The sequence below is a fragment of the Hyaena hyaena genome, unplaced genomic scaffold (assembly GCF_003009895.1).
Source record: "Hyaena hyaena isolate Hyena2069 unplaced genomic scaffold, ASM300989v1 scaffold_235, whole genome shotgun sequence".
Classification (NCBI taxonomy): domain Eukaryota; kingdom Metazoa; phylum Chordata; class Mammalia; order Carnivora; family Hyaenidae; genus Hyaena; species Hyaena hyaena.
The window spans coordinates 322,298-338,377 of record NW_024080867.1 but is presented as its reverse complement, the minus strand read 5'-3'; positions in this window follow the sequence as shown (position 1 = coordinate 338,377).

The window sequence follows — 16,080 nt, the reverse complement described above, 5'->3', positions numbered from 1 at the left end:
GAGGAAGGGCCGGAGAGACAAGTTTATGTATATCAACTTAACAAAAGGAGGGGTGCAAGGACGTCCACGGGAGAGGAGGGAAGGTGCCCTCGGACTTTTTGATGCTAAGAAAATGGACCCACCAGTCTGTCTGGGCTCTGACTTTGCTGGAAACTCCCTCCAAGGGGGTTAAGTGCCGCGCCCCCCCCACCCCCCCCAACCAGGGAAGTTGGACCAAGATTTCTCGCTGCGTCTTCTGTAGCTCAGCTGTTTTCACTTGGGGTAAAGATAGAAGCCTCTTCATGGCAGCGCCGGGGTTCCACGTGGGCCTAGCGCACAGTCTGCGCGTGGGCCGGGCGCTGCAGAAGCTTCCTCAGCGTCTGCGTGAGGCAGCACAGGGCACCACGCTAAGTGAAATAAGACAGGGAAAGACAAACATCATATGATCTCGCTTCTCTGTGGCAACTAAAAATTAAAAAAAAAAAAAAAGGATAGAAAAACGCAAACTCGTCAATACAGAGGACAGGCCTGTGGCTCTGGGGTGTGGGGTGGGGATGGGAGATGGGGCTTAAAAGGCACACACTCCCAGCTATGGAACAAGTCAGTCCTGGGAAGGGCAGTTAACAGTACTCTGTTGTATATTTGGAAGTTGCTAAGAGAGTAAACCTTAAAGTTTTCATCACCAGGAAAAAGAAATGTTACAACAATGAGTGGGAATGGATGTTAACACCGAGGCTGGGGATGCAGTGAGGAGGGGGGGTCAGGGGGAGGGTTGAGGCTTTATAAACAGGAACCCGACGGGGCTCCTGGGTGGCTCAGTGGGTTGAGCCTTGGACTAGGCTCAGGTCATGATCTCACAGTTGGTGGGTTTGAGACCCGCGTCAGGCTCTGTGCTGACAGCTCGGAGCCTGGAGCCTGTTTCGGATTCTGTGTCTCCCTCTCTCTCTGACCCTCCCCTGCTCACGCTTGTCTCTCTAATAAATAAATAGAAAAAACTTAAACTACATAAATAGGAAGCTGATCTCTGAAAGAGAAGCTCCCTGAGAGCAGAGAACAGGCCTGAATTAGTCAATGGTGTCTTCCCAGGATGCTGCATCTGTGATTAATATTTGAGGAGTCACTTGGGAAAATTATCCTAAGGTGTGTGTGTGTGTGTGTGTGTGTGTGTGTGTGTGTGTGTGTTCTTTTAATCATGAGCCCATTGGAATTCACTAAACAGTTCTATCTACAGTGCCTTGGTGGCAGTTGTGACTGCAGATGGGCACACAGATCCCGGCAGGGAGGCTGTGAGGTCCCGCAGTCAGCAGAGCTCATGGACAGCGGAGCCTCTCTGGGCGCACAGGGGGGCGGCTGGAGAGTAAATACACCATGAGGGAGACGCACGCTGGCAATTTCCGTTCCATTTTGGGACTTGCCATCCACTGCCTGGGCTGTGGCTGCCTTCCAGTCAAGACTGAGAGCTCCTAGGGGCACAGTGTGACTCAGACCCGTCCCTGGAGTCACTTAGATTAGGCGCCGGCCTGCAGAAAGCTGGCTGAGTGCACGGACGGACGGACGGACAGAAGGACCAGTGAGTCAAGGAGCCCGGATAACAGCAGGTGCAGGGGGGCAGCTTTGAGCCACAGGGACACTGCTCGGGAGCTGTGCCCCAGGCACATTCTTTCCTGTATTGGAGCTAAGTGGGGTATTTGAGAACCCAAGGAAGTCAAGCCAAGCTCTTTGTGCAAGGTCCTACAATTCTTGGTCAACGGATGGCACGCCTGGTACCTTAGAGTGTAGTCAAAGAAATCTAGGAAAACCTCCACTCTTGCCAAGCTCACAGTCTGGAGTCTGTGGACTTTCCTTCAGCTGGAGAAGGCGGGCAGGGCGGAGTCGTCCTCGAAGGCCCATGAGCCTGGAAGCCAGACAACAATAGTGATATTTATCATTCTAGATGACACTAAAAGCATTGGTGATAATAGCAATCTATGTTTACTAGAAAAATAGCAACACTGAGGCGCCTGGGTGGCTCAGTCTGTTAAGCGTCCGACTTCGGCTCAGGTCATGATCTCACGGTTCGTGGGTTCGAGCCCCACGTTGGGCTCTGTGCTGACAGCTCAGAGCCTGGAGCCTGTTTCAGATTCTGTGTCTCCCTCTCTCTGACCCTCTCCTGCTCACACGGTCTCTATCTCTCAGAAATAAATAAAACATTAAAAAAAAAAAAAGCAACACTTACAAGGAATAATACACTTATTTTAAGTGCTAACAGTATCAGTGATAATGGTAATACTTATTACTATAATAACAAGAGTGACACTTACAGTGATAACAGAGTAACATATCGTCTCCCAGAGAGAACTTATCTCAAGTAAGACAAGATGCCCATCACGGCGCGCAGAGATGCGTTACTCATTTGTACATCTCCTAAATGGGGATCCTAACCATTTTGAGTTTCGTGGTGTTACAGTGAGAGTGAGTATGTGTGAAATGAAACAAGATGTCAGCCTTTTAAATTGGTGTCCTGCGAACAGAGATGGCTGCCCCCCAGAACAGATGGTTACATATTTGGAAATCTGTGTCCTCAGTGGGCCAAGGATCCGAACAAATAGTTCATGAACATACGCCCATTCTGGAACTGGGGAAGCAGTAGGGAAACAGCCCCGCTCAGACACAGACGTCGTATGGCCCAACATGGCCAGTTGGCAATTAAAAGTTAAAACTACAAAGGTATTTGCCCTTTTACCACTTCTTGCTAATTACCCTGCATGTGTGACAGGACATGTACAGAATTGAGTACGACAAAGGTATTAACCACAGCATTGTGCGGGGCCCCAGAACAGTACAAACAGTCTGTGGGGGCGCCTGGCTGCTCAGTCAGTGGATCATGAAACTCTTGATCTTAGAGTTGTAAGTTCAAGCCCCACCTTGGGCATAGAGATTTATTCTATTTTTATTCATTTTTTTAAAGTGATTTTTTTAAATGTTGTATTTATTTCTGAGAGAGAGAGAGAGAGAGAGAGAGAGAGAGAGAGGCAGCGTGAACAGGAGAGGGTCAGAGAGAGAGGGAGACACAGAATCCGAAGCGGCTCCAGGCTCTAAGCTGTCAGCACAGAGCCTGACACAGGTCTTGAACCCACGCACTGTGAGATCATGACCTGAGCTGAAGTTGGACACCCAACCGACTGAGCCACCCAAGCACCCCTATTTTTATTTTTAAATGTTTATTTCTCTTTGAGAGGGAGAGAAAGAGAGAGAGAGAGTGTGCGCAAGCGGGATAGGGTCAGAGAGAGAGGGAGACAAAGAATCCGAAGACAGGCTCCAGGCTCCGAGCTGTCAGCACAGAGACTGATGCGGGGCCCGAACCCACAAACTGTGAGATCATGACCTGAGCCGAAGTCGGACGCTCAACCAAGTGAGCCACCCAGGCGCCCCCAAAACAAACAATAATTTAAAATCTGTATGCTGCGGCACATAGTAATGGGAAAGAATCACACTTTATTTCCGAGCCGCAGGAGACAATAACTGGCTTCTACAGGGCTGGCATTTGTAGAGGTGGGTGGGGCCTGGTTGGGAGCAGAGAAATGCTGGGGGGAAGAACCCCTGTCAGTTTTCATCTTTTACAAACCATTTTGCTTTTATTTAAGCCTTTTTTTTGTTTGTTTTTTTTTCAATTTGAGAGATAAAAAGGGGCTTTACCAACTGAACCACCCAGGCACCCCTCTGAGGTTTTTATTTTTTTTTAATGTTTATTTATTTTTGAGAGAGAGAAAGAGCAGGGGAGGGAAAGAGAATCCCAAGCAGGCTTCACACTGTCAACACACAGCCTGATGTGGGGCTCGAACTCCTAAAATGTGAGATGATGGAGACGCCTGGGTGGCTCAGTTGGTTTAGCTTCCGACTTCGGCTCAGGTCATGATCTCACAGGTTGTGAATTTGAGCCCCATCTTGGGCTCTGTGCTGTTACTGTGGAGCCTGCTTGGGATTCTCTCTCTCTCCCTCTCTCTCTCTCTCTCTCTCTGTCCGTGGCCCTCCCCCACTCACACTGTCTCTCTCTCTCTCAAAATAAACTTTATTTTACTTTTTTTTTTTTAATGTTTTATTTATTTCTAGGAGAGAGAAAGAGAGAGAGACAGCGTGAGCAGGGGAGGGTCAGAGAGAGAGGGAGTCACAGACTCTGAAACAGGCTCCAGGCTCTGAGCTGTCAGCACAGAGCCCGACGCGGGGCTCGAACCCACGAACCGCTAGATCGTGACCTGAGCGAAAGTCGGACGCTTAACCGACTAAGCCACCCAGGCGCCCCAACTTTATTTTACTTTTATTTTAAAATTTGTATGTCTTTATTTTATTTTGAGAGACAGAGACAGCGAGCAGGGGAGGGGCAGAGACAGAGGGAGACACAGAATCTGAAACAGGCTCCAGGCTCTGAGCTGTCAGCACAGAGCTCCCTCCGGGAGGGACTCAAATCCCTGAACTGTAAGATCATGACCGGAGCCGAAGTTGGAGGCTTAACTGAGCCATCCAGGTGACCCAGGAATAAACTTTAAAAAACAACAAAACAAAACGTAGAGAACAAGAAAACAGAATGGGGAAATGCTGGGATTTACATTCTTCCTTTGGGAAAGTCACAGCCTCAGGGGCTGAGGACTAAACAGCACGAAGCAAACCTGGGCACCTGTGTCCCAAATTATCTGCAGGAATACTTTGGGTCTTCCTCGCGGGGACCACCCTGCATCTAAGAGCATCAGTTTGGGGACACAAGGTCATGTGGTCACCTGGGGGCCAGGCAGGGAGTAACATCTATCCACCGCTTAACAGTGGTCGTTTTTATAAAAGGAGAAAATGAAGCCCAGAGGCAGACATTAGAGGTGCCCCGTGGCTGGCCTGGGGTGCATGGGGTTTTGAACCCAGGACCCTGCACGAAAGGCGCGCCTGCGCAGTCTGGAGATGCTGGTCTGGCTCGTGCTCTCCCCCTGCTGGCCGGAGAAGGAAGTGCTCGCGGAGATGGCGCCTCCGCGTGGCCGGATGGCCTGGCTCGGCGCGCCTCCTGCTGGCCGAAGCGGGAAAGCGCATCCCGGCTCTTGGTGCTCGCAGCAATTTGCATTTAGGGCACGTTCAGTTTTACCGTCTGCAACCGTAATGTCTTGTACACGCTCCCCTTGCCGTGGAGCCCTCCCCTCTCCCCTACCGGCCCGGGTGCGGGACGAAACTACATGCAGTGCCTGTGAGCCCACCTCCCCGGACGCCCACCTTGCAAAACCCTCCCCACCCCCTCGGGGCTCACCTTGGTGACCAATCATCGCGCAGCGCTCGCCCTACATCCACGCCGGCCTCCCCGGGATGCGTCCCCGAGCTGGACCAGAACGTTCTTTTCCAAACGCGGATAATTATCCTGGCATGAAACCAGCCAGAAGGACCTCGCTGGTCCCCAGTGTCCTTGGAAAACCAAATTTTTACCAGCGCTCGCAGGGACCCAAATAACCTTGTCCCTGATAGTTTCTACTCAGTAATCTCTCTCTCTCTCTCTCTCTCTGTCCCCTCCTCGTGACAGGTCAGCCACGCCGGCTGGCTGGCCTTCATTTCTTTTCTGACCCAGGGCAGTCAGCACAGGATGTTATATTGGCTAGCCCCTCACCACACAAGCCTCTATGCATCCTTTTATTTTTAAAAATTTTTTAACATTTATTTATTTTTGGGAGACAGAGAGAGAGACAGACAGAATGTGAGCAGGGGAGGGACAGAGAGAGGAAGACACAGAATCTGAAGCAGCTCCAGGCTCCGAGCTGTCAGCACAGAGCCCGACATGGGACTCAGACAAACCAACCAATAGATCATGACCTGAGCGGAAGATGGAAGTCGGATGATTAACCGACTGAGCCACCCAGGCGCCCTAAGGAATCATCTTTCGGTCAAAGAAACAGGTCTTGCGTATTGCAAGCTCAAGCAACCAATAATTTCCTCACCCCAACAGCAGATCATCTTCCTGTGTGTCCCATGTATGCACAATATATGTGGGACATATTTGTGCAAAAACATTACCTGAACTTCAAATTTCACCAGGCCTCCTGGCATTCCCTGGCTCCAGCTGGCACCCTGTCGCTGAGAGTTCCCCTTGGGAGATCAGTGAGGCTTCTCTCCAGATGGTTTGCACCTTCAGCAGGAACTAGGGATGCCAGATCCCAGCTGAGGGACTGGACCCGGAGGGAGGGTCTCCATCACTCCCCAGACCCCCGGCCAGGTCTGTAGATGGGAATCCAGGCAGGAGAGACGGCTGGGGAAACAGAGAAATGGGCCAGGTCCTGGCTGGGAGGGTTTGCAGCCATGGAGAGGCAGGCCCAGGCGGGCAGACTGGGCATCCAGGAGGCTTGCTCGCCCAGGACACACGGCCCACACTGCCTCCTGATGGACCCCCTGCAGCCCCCCCTCGCCCCACCCCCACACCGAGCACTAGGTACTGCCATCATCTCAGCCTGGGGTTATCTGCCACCTTCCACTGAACCTCCACCCCCAGGGGTGAACCCTGTGGCCAGAATGGGGTTCCCATGCTCAGGACCATCCCAGGTCTTGCTTCTCCATCATCAGGGTCTGCCTACACCCCTCAATCCCCTGGGGGGGGGTGTGTTCCACCCCAGATAGTTTCAGTGCCGTGTTTCAGGGTTCGCTTCACAAATTATGAGAGTCCATCATCAAACGAAAATCCAATGAAACACATTACACCAAGTGAAGGCCGCCAGACACAAAATACCACATAACATGTCTCTAAAGAGGCAAATCCGTGCCGAATGGAAGCAGACCAGAGGTTGTCCAGGGCTGGGGGGCATGGGGGTGGATGTCCCAGAATTAGATCGTGATGACATCACAACCCCGCGACTGTGCCCGGAACACCCATGGAGTCGCACACTAGAGGATCATACAATCAAAGCTGCACTATATGCTGTAGACAGGAGAGTGAACCTTACAGTGAACATTTTCCCCACAAAGAGTGTGAGAAAGAAACAGAACCGGAAAGAACAGAGGAACAGCCGGCCTCCACTTCTCTCTTTCTGAGAATCCTGAAACATCATGGAGTCTTCATTCTCCAACAGGGCTCAGGCGGGGAGGTCGGGGTCCCAGTGAGCCGGGACCCTTCAGAGACCCCCAGCTCCCCATGGCCTCTCCTCTGCCACTGACTCAGGGGATCAGGAGCCACACAGAAGCCACAGCGATGCGGGGAGGACGCCATGGAGAAGTCCTTGCCCGAGACAGCCTGGAAACATGGTGCGGGGCTGGGGGTGAGGGGCTGTGCAGTGTGGGCTGGGGGTGGGGAGGCCCATCTGCCCCGTCAGGGGGCCTGGAGCCCCAGTTCTGGCTCTGGGCGCTTCCTGAGTGAGGGCTGGTAAATGCTTCTCACTCATGCTTCCCACTGAGGACTAAGGACCCCATTCCTCCAAGCCCCAGCTCAGCCACCAGTCTGGGGCCTGAACATGCACAGCTGGATGTCATTCTCAGGTCCTCAACTGAGCCATTGTGCACAGAGGAGTTCAGCCTGTCACCTGATGCTCTCCAGCGGCGTCCTGCCTCCTCCATCTGCAGGCTTGGGTGTGGATCAGCTGTAGAGTTCTCTCTCCTCCTGTTTGTAGGGGCAGAAACATTTTCCCTCCCTCCCTTCTAGGTTCCTTGGCCTAAAATTGGCATAAGACAGGGGCATCTGATGGCTCAGTCGGTTAAGCTTCCGACCCTTAGTTTTGGCTCAGGTCCTGTTCTCACGGTCCTTCCCTTCCCCTTCCCCTTCCCCCTTTCCTTCCCTTCCCCTTCCCTTCCCTTTCCCTTCCCTTTCTTTTCCCTTTCCTTTCCTTTCCTTGGAAGAGAGGGACAGAGTGTGAGTGGGGGAGGGGCAGAGAGAGAGGGAGACACAGAATCTGAAGCAGGTTCCAGACTCTAAGCTGTCAGCACAGAGCCCGACGCGGGGCTCGAACCCACGAACCATGAGATCATGACCTGAGCCGAAGTCTGAAGCTTAACCGACTGAGCCACCCAGGCGTCTCCATCATCTCACATTTTAGGAGTTCGAGCCCCACATCAGGCTGTGTGTTGACAGTGTGAAGCCTGCTTGGGATTCTCTTTCCCTCCCCTGCTCTTTCTCTCTCTCAAAAATAAATAAACATTAAAAAAAATAAAAACCTCAGAGGGGTACCTGGGTGGTTCAGTTGGTAAAGCATCTAATTCCGTTTTGGCTCAGGTCATGATCTCATGGTGTTATGAGTTCAAGCTCTGTGTCAGGCTCTCCACTGACAGCGTGGAGCCTGCTTGGGATTCTCTCTCCCTCTCTCTCTCTCTGCCCCTCCCTCACTCGCACTGTCTCTGTCTCTCTCAAAATAAATAAAGTTAAAAAATTAAAAAAAAAAAGAAAACTCAGAATTTGCCACTTCATATATCTAAGCAACGTGTTTCATTGAGAAAATATGTCCAAATGTAAAGGCACACTTTCAAGCGACTCAGAATTCCTTCGCTTGCTATGGGGCTGAATACCCCAGTGTGGATTTTCTGATTTTTCTGCATGGTGCTCACCACCGGCTACACATTTATTCATGCTCACCTGTGTACGAGGGAGCCACCCCAGAACAGGTTTGTTTATTTATGAGAAAGAGCGAGCATGAGTTGGGGGAAGGGCACAGAGAGGGGGACAGAGGACCCCCGGAGGGCTCTGTGCTGTCAGATGCAGGGCTCGAACCCACAAACCATGAGAGCATGACCTGAGCCAAACTCAGACGGTCAGCCAACTGAGCCACCCAGGCGCCCCGGGGCTGTGTTTTATTTTATACAATGTTGTGTGTTTCATACCACAGCAGACCAAGCTTGACTAATCGTGTGATTCAAATGTTTGATCTTGTCTCTCCATCGTGATGTGCAGATGGCTGGGGTCTACTCAAGAGACTGAAAACATGATCTGCCCAGATAACACATGGCAACTTTTTTTCCTTTTGGAGCACCGAATGCAGTTTCAGTGCACTTCAGAGCTGGAGTATAAGGAACGATGGCTTAGAGGTGGATGTGCGACGGGCACCTGCTGTGGTAAGATGACTGTAATTGTGAAAAAGAATGTGTGGCTTTTTTGCACAAAAAGGCTGACTGGTCAGTGGGACGTATTTACCAGTGGGCAGTGCAGGGCCTTCTAACAGAGCCTAGTTTTTTTATATTTTACTTTTTTTTAATGTTTTATTTACTTTTGAGAGAGAGAGAGGGAGAGCATGAGCGAGAGGAGGGGCAGAGAGAGGGGGAGACTGAGGATTTGTAGTGGACCCCCCGCTGTCAGCACAGAGCCGCATGCGGGGCCCAAACTCGCAAACTGCGAGATCATGACCTGAGCCGAAGTTGGATGCTCAACTGACTGAGCCACGCAGGCGCCCCTCATGTATTTATTCTTAAAAGTTTATTTTGAGAGACAGAGTGAGCAGGGCAGGGCGGGGGAGAGAGAGAGAGAGAGAGAGAGAGAGAGAGAATCCCAAGCAGGCTCCACACTGTCAGCACAGAGCCCGACACAGGGCTCGCTCTCACAAACCCATGAGATCATGACCTGAGTCGAAATCAAGAGCTGGACATTTAGCCAACTGAGCCACACAGGCGCCCCAATTAAATTCTCATTATTTTTCTTTTCTTGTAAATTCTAGTTAATCAGCATACCCTACAATATTGGTTTCAGGAGCAGAACTTAGTGATTTGTCACTAAGTTACACACCATATCCAGTGCTCATCACAAGGGCCTCCTTCAGGCTCCCCCCCCCAGCCCCCTCCTCCATCACCCTCAGTTTGTTCTCTATCATTAAGACTCGCTTATGGTTTTCTTCCCTCTCTTCTCTTCCCTCCCTTTCCCATATGTTCATCTGTTTAGTTTCCTAAATTCCACATGAGTGAAATCATATGATACCTGTCCTGTCTTTCTCTGGCTGACTTATTCTGGTTAACATAATACCCCCAGTTCCACCCATGTTGTTGCAAATGGCAAGACTTCATTCTTTTTAATGGCTGAGTAATATTCCACTGCGTGCATCTGTGTGTGTGTGTGTGTGTGTGTGTGTGTGTGTGTGTGTATCTCACATCTTTTTAAGTTTTTTAAAATTTATTTTGAGAGAGCATGCATGAGCAGGGGAAGTGGCAGACAGGGAGAGAAAAGAGAGAGAGGGAGAGAGAATCCCAAGCAGGCTCCACGCTGTCAGCACACAGGGATCAAAACCACGAACCATGAGATCATGACCTGAGCCGAAATCAAGAGTCAGACGCTTAACCGACGCAGCCAGCCAGGTGCCGCGAAGATTATTTCTACGCCAGTCTGTTCTTTCGAATCCAGAGCCCCCTGCACAACCTAGGTACCAGAGGACCTCGCCATCCCAGCATGCGGTCTAGACAGAAGTCCACGTTGACAGTGGGGTTCAGGGCGCCAGGAAAAGGGTGTTCTGGTTTTAGGACCCAACCCAGACCTGCTGCACCAGGAACCCTGTGCGTGGGACCCACAGTCTGTGTCGCAAGCCTTCCAGAGCTTTGTCGTCTCACATTCGAGAAGTACCAGGAAACCCCGAGGGTAAACATCTGGAAAACGGAGGCACCCACAAATGTCCTTACCGAGGGACCCTTGCCCGGAACAGTGTGGGAAAGCAGGCTTTCCTCTGTCAGCGGATGCAGTGGTGACAGCTTTCCCGAATCCTACACGCAAAGTGCCCTCCGCTGGAGGCTCCCATCCCTGGGACTTGCAAGAGCCGCTTCTGAGGCCACTGTGTCGAGGGGACGAAGGAAGCTTTCAGACCCCCTTCTAAATAAAGGTGTGTCCGTGGAAGGTGGATGGAGCAGGGGGTTGGCAGCCATTTTCACAAATGCAGATCCTAGTGACACTCAGTTACCTGCTCATCCTGCCCCCTCCTCTCTGCTTCTTTCATTTACTGTGATTTTTTTAATGCTTATTTATCTATTTTGAGAGAGAGAGAGAGAGAGTGCGTGAGAGCGGACAGAGGAGTGATAATCACCAGCACGCTCCGTGCTGTCAGCACAGAGCCTGGATGTGGGGCTCGATCCCACAAATCCCGAGAATACGACCTGAGCTGAAATTGAGAGCCCGAAGCTTAACCGAGGGAGCCGCCCAGGTGCCCCATAGCGTGGTGCTTTCAAGGTTCATCTGCGTGTGGCACGTCTCAGTGCTTCATGTCCTCTTGTGGCTAAGCAATGCTCCATCACACAGACCGCGTTTCCGTCACCCATGCACCTGCTGATGGGCATCTGGGCTGTTTGCACCTCTGGCCTATTGTGGGTAACGCCGCCTGAGATGTGCATGTATGTGGCTACTTAAACCTGAGTACCTGTTTCCAAGTTCTACTGAGTATATGCATAAGAGTGGAATGACTTATTTTTTATTTTGTACCCTGTGTGTGGTTTATATCTTCATTTTTTAAAGTTTATTGTTTTTATTTTTTTAAGTTTTATTTATTTTGAGAGAGAGCGTAAACAGGGTAGGGGCAGAGAGAGAGGGGAGAGAGAGACTCTCAATGTGGGGCTCGAACTCATGAGCCATGAGATTGTGACCTGAGCTGAAATCAAGAGTCAGATATGTAACCGACTGAGACACCCAGGGGCCCCTATGTATTTTTGAGACAGAGAGAAACTGCGCACAAGTGGAGAGGGGCAGAGAGAGAGGGAGAGGAGCTCAAGTTGGACACTTACCCCGCGAAGCCATCCAGGCGCCCCTTTACCTCTTTAAAAGCAAGAATGAGGGGCGCCTGGGTGGCTCAGTGGGGTAAGCGTCCAACTTCGGCTCAGGTCATGATCTCACAGTGTGTGGGTTCGAGCCCCGCGTCAGGCTCTGTGCTGACAGCTCGGAGCCTGGAGCTGCTTTAAAGCCTGTGTCTCCCTCTCTCTGCCCCTCCCCTACTTGCGCTCTGTCTCTCTCTCTCTCTCTCTGTCTCAAAAATAAATATTTAAAAATAAATAAATAAAAGCAGGGATGCTATTAAAATATCAAGCTGAACAAAATCCTATAGAGCCTGATCAGTGCTCGAACCCACAAACTGTGAGATCACGACTGAGCCAAAGTCTGCCGTTCAAGGGACTGAGCCACCCAGCCGCCCTCCCTTCTCCTCTCCCAACCCCCACCCCCACTCCCGCTTCTGTTTTCATTTGGAAAATCCCGAGGCACCTGGGTGGCTCATTCAGTTGAGCATCTGACTCGAGTTCAGCTCAGGTCATGATCTCATGGTTTGTGAGTTCAAGCCCCCATTTTGGGCTCTGTGCTGACAGCACGGAACTTGCTTGGGACTCTCTCTCCCTCTCTCTCTGCTCCTCCCCTGCTCATGCTCTCTCTCTCAAGATAGATAAATAAACTCGAAAAACTATTAATATGGCAAACTCCTACCTACCCGTCAGGTCTCAGCCTAAAAGGCCCTTGTCTGGAGAATTCATCCCAGACCTTATCATCTGACCTGTCCCTTTCCCCACCAACACCGTCACTCATTCATTCCTAAGCCTGGTCCCCTCTTCAAGACTTAGCTCATTTTACACAGCCAGGGGGACAGAAAACCGATTGGCATTTGCTAAGGAGTACAGGTGGGTGAGGGCACAGGTACAAAGGGGCACGTGGAACTCCTCAGAGCGAAGGAAATGTCCTTCATCCATGTTTCTCCAGCTTTGTTGAGATTCTACTGACAGAGAATATTGTGTAAGTGTAAGGTGATGATCTGATGCACCCGTGTTAAGAAATTATGACCACAATAATGTTAGTTAACACATCCTTCACCTCACAGAGTTATCTTTCTAGTATTTGTTTGTTTGTTTGTTTGTTTGGTGGTGAGATTTAAGATCTACTCTCTTAGCAACTTCCCAGTATAGCATTCAGGGTTATTCACTATAATCACGCTGTACGGCCTGCCTAGGGAAGTCCCTCCTGAAGATATGAAATTTGAGCTGAGATGTGGTTGAGGAAAAAGAATAAGCCATGGTCACATTTCAGGAAAGAGCTCTTCAGGTGGAGGGAATGGTAAGTGCAAAGGTCCTGAGGCAGAAATCACCTTTCCTAGTAAAATGTTACAGATCCTGTTAGATGTTCACAACCTCTGGAGATGAGTGATTTTAAAAATTAAAAAAAAAAAATTTTTTTTTTTGAGAGACAGAGACAGAGCATGAGTGAGGGAAGGTCAGAAAGAGAGGGAGGCACAGAATCCAAAGCAGGCTCCAGGCTCTGAGCTGTCAGCACAGAGCCCGACGCGGGGCTTGAACCCAGGAACGGTGAGATCATGACCTGAGGTGAAGTTGGTGCTCAAACGACTGAGCCCCCAGGCGCCCCAGGAGATGGGCATTATTACTAACCATATTTATCACACACATAAGAACAAGGCTACGCCCAGTGTCTTTGTAAATGTACCAACAGACGGCGGCCAGACCATATTACACAACAGAACTCAGGCCCATGATCTGCCGGGACCAACCCAGAAGACCAGCCTACTGTTTACATCAAGCAGCCCAGGAAGCCGGCCTGGGGTCTGCAAGTCAGACCACTATTTCTAGGAACCAGCCAAACTGTAACCCCTCTAGCCGTCAGCCAAAAATGACAGGAATTAGTGAATAACTGGTACTTACCCTAATATTTGTCCCTGCTCCAATGCCGGCTCACCAGAGAAAGCCAAATGGGATCCCCAGTTAATTACACAGGGTATCTGATTTCTGCTTAGCCTGCCTCAGCCTCTGCGTACCAACAGCCTCAGGCTTCCTTTCTTTCTTTCTTTTCCCCACAACAAAGCTTTGCCCCTCCTCTGCCTGTCCTTGAGTCCAGCCAGACCCAGGGGAAGGTGGCCGGCTCCTTTATCACCTTGGGCTGTCCTTACATGGGGGGTCTTTGTTTATTTACGCTCCGAGACTGAAGGTAATCCATTCAAGTTCACCAGCTTGTTGGTGGGACTGCGAATCTGAGAGTCTGAGTCCACAAATCCTGAGAAGACTCCCAGGATGAGGTCCCCACCTCTCTCCCCCCTCATTGGCTCTCTGGCCTCTCTCTCTCTCTCTCTCTCCCTGGGAAACTGCGGCTCTGGGGTGGGGAAGATTGGCACCAAGCCTCCTCCAGTTGTTAAAGGAGTAGCTTTTCCTCCAGCTCTGGGCCAAAAGCTTCCTGTTCTAATAAAAGCATCTAACGTGAAAGGAAATAGGATGGAGTGTCGTCATTCAGTCTTAAAAAACAAGGACATCCCTCCATTGGTGACAGCATGCACGGACTGGAGAGGAGGCTGTGCTCAGTGAGATGACCCCGACCCAGAAGGGCTGAGGCCACGGGATCCTTCTGTCGGGAATCTCATGAGGAATCGTAAATAGACCCATGGAAATAGAGAGTAGGGTCACCAGGGGCTGGGAGAGGGTGGCCTGAGGGTATGACTTTTCAGTGATGCATGAGCACCAAGTTCTGAGACCAGGGTGTGCTGAGTACTGTTAGCAGTTGTGTGCACTGAAACACGTGCTATGCACAGTGTTGGAGGATCTGTCTATGGCGCAGCTTCCAAACTCACCAACTTGCACACATCAAATACATACAGCTTTCTGTGTGTCGGCTACACCTCAATATAGTCGTTCAAGAATAAATCAGGGTCTGCCGAAAACTGTTTTTCAGAAATAAAAACAGAAGTATCTAATGTGTACGGAGAGGCTATGTGCCCTCTGGGGGAGGGTATGTGCCGCCGTTCCCATTTTACAGATGAGGAAGCTGTTGCTCCTGTAAGCAACCTGTCAGAGGACATCTGATAAACAGGATTCAGAGGCTGATGGAGGAACTCAGGGACACCCGTCTTTGTCGTGGGTGTTCGTTTCCTTGCATCAATACCAAGAGTGTGACTTTCTAATATTTAAAACAAATTGTTGGCCAGAATACTAGGTCAAAAAAAGTGTCATACTTAAGTTTAATTAAAAATAAGATTTTTAAAAACTGTTTTTTTTTTTTTAATGTTTTATTTACTTCTAGGAGAGAGAGAGACAAATTGAGCAGGGGAGGGTCAGAGAGAGAGGGAGCCACAGACTGAAACAGGCTCCAGGCTCTGAGCTGTCAGCACAGAGCCCGACGCGGGGCTCAAACCCACCAACCGTGATATCATGACCTGAGCCGAAGTCAGATGCTTAACTGACTGAGCCCCCCAGGCGCCCCTTTAAGCTTTAATAGCTTTAATTTTTCTCTCACAGAAGGATTTCCTTTTTTGCTTTAACAGCTGTATGAAGGAGCACTTGACATACCCCCAAATTCTTTCATCCTAAGCGTGCAATTCAGATTTTCAGTAGAGTCCAGAGCTGTGCAAAAATCGCCACGAGGCACTTAACATTTTTCATAACGTCCAGCTCACTTACGGCTGGGGCCCCATGCTGCCGTTCTCCACCAGCGGCAAGCGCTACCTCCTCCGGTCTCTTCACATGTGCCTTTTCGGGACATTTCATGGAAATGGAATCATGACGTCTGCAGTCTTCTGTGCCTGGATCTTTCACTTGGTGCAATGTTTTCAGGCCCTTCCGACTGCAGAGCATTCACTGCGCACACAACACTCCTACCCTCGGACCGGCTTTGCTTTGGGTGCTCATGGCCAGTGGCAGTTCAGCCGGACAGAGCCACCCTGTGGGCCACCAAACTTGCGTCCACCGTAGGGACTTTGTCATACTAGTCTTTCTGCCAGGCCCCGTATGGTTCCTCAAGCTTGTGGCATGGCTCAGACGCCGTCTAGACTCACCCTGCCCACCCAGAACCGCAGATCCTCTCCTCCATCTCAGCCCCCAGGTTACACCCACCCAGAGCCCCAGATCTTCTCTACCGTCTCAGCCAGTTTAAACCCAACCAGAACCCCAGATCTTCTTCCATCTCAGCCTTCACTTTACACCCACCCAGAACCCCAGATCCTCTTCCATCTCAGCCCTCTGTTTACACCCACCCAGAACTCCCAGATCCTCTCCTCCATCTCAGCCCTCTGTTTACACCCACCCAGAACCCCAGATCTTCTTCCATCTCAGCCCCCAGGTTACACCCACCCAGAACCCCAGATCCTCTTCCATCTCAGCCCTCTGTTTACACCCACCCAGAACCCCCAGATCCTCTCCTCCATCTCAGCCCTCTGTTTACACCCACCCAGAACCCCAGATCTTCTTCCA